Here is a 1286-nt window from a genome sequence, read left to right as displayed (position 1 = left end):
GCAGGCCATTGTCTTCGACGGGAAGCAACTAAAGGATGGACACAAATTAGAGGGCTACGATACGTGGGGTCCACCCTTCACCTCACCCTTCCTGGGTCTGGATGGATGTTGATCTTTTTGAGGGTGCCGACTATCGACAAGGACACTAAGCTTGACCTCATGGTCCAAGGCTCTGACAAAGTTGACATACTCAGATATATGATTGGGTACATGAAGAGCATTCCGCGGTCCCATCAGACCATCATCTTCTGGGGAAGAGAGTTGGAAGACGGCTGCACCCAAGCGGACTACGGGGTGGTGGAGGGATTGTTCCTCTCTGTGGTTATCCGCTTGCCTGGAAAACGGGGTGCTAGTTGCCCTGGTTGCGCGAGGAGCATTGCGTGGTGGCGAGGAGAAGTTAATTCAAGTTTTGACCTCTGGTGGATTGAGATACGCTTCTGAGGTCTTCTCTTCTCTGGCAGTGACGAGTAATTTACTGAGTAGCTAAGTATGATCTGTTGCATTTTATGTCAAGTTTTTCTTGTGAATTTTCGAATAGAATGTGAAGCATGTGACAAATAAGTAGTGGACAATACAGAGTATATAAATCTAGAATACGCTCAGACCGATTCTTCAGAGTGAAAACCTAGAATCTATCCTTTGATGGTTAGATCCGGTGACGGTGGTGCTTGATCGCCGCTCCCCTTCCTAAAGGCGTTGATGTAGAAGAATCATCTCGTCCTTGTGGTGTCACGAGACAGTTGGTGCAGATAAGGTCATTGTCATAGTTTGTCCATTGCGGATTTGATCGCTTTGGTTTTTTTTTTCATGCATAGGCATAGCTTTGGTCTTGTATGACTTTGTCATTTGCCGGTGTGTTTTTTTTTGCGTGTGTTGATATTGGCTGTGTGCATTATAGCTATGCAGAGGTCGGGTGTGTTCTCATTATGTTTGTACCCTCTTGATGCTTCATAACGAGTCAATAAAATCCACCCTTTATCGAAAACAGAGTATATAAATCGAAGAAGCTAAAACACACATGGACAACAAAGATTTTTGATGAAACCAGAAGTTACATTGAAACTCTTTGAAGTTGGCTTCATCTTTTTTATTCTCCAAATCGCCAAAATGAAGACAATACTAAACATTTTTTCAAACCAGTGCTTTATTGCCATGTACGAAAACAAGGAGTTTGAGAAAAAAAAATGGGTCAATCACTTCGCAAACAAAACTCAGCACACAATCGTCAACACGTCAGGAGCTCGCTGTATGCTGTATCATGCCTATGTAATTTTGTACTTGCCCCC

This window comes from Triticum dicoccoides, chromosome 7A (assembly GCF_002162155.2).
Source record: "Triticum dicoccoides isolate Atlit2015 ecotype Zavitan chromosome 7A, WEW_v2.0, whole genome shotgun sequence".
In the NCBI taxonomy this organism is placed as follows: Eukaryota; Viridiplantae; Streptophyta; class Magnoliopsida; order Poales; family Poaceae; genus Triticum; species Triticum dicoccoides.
Note: the sequence above shows the minus strand (reverse complement) of the source record.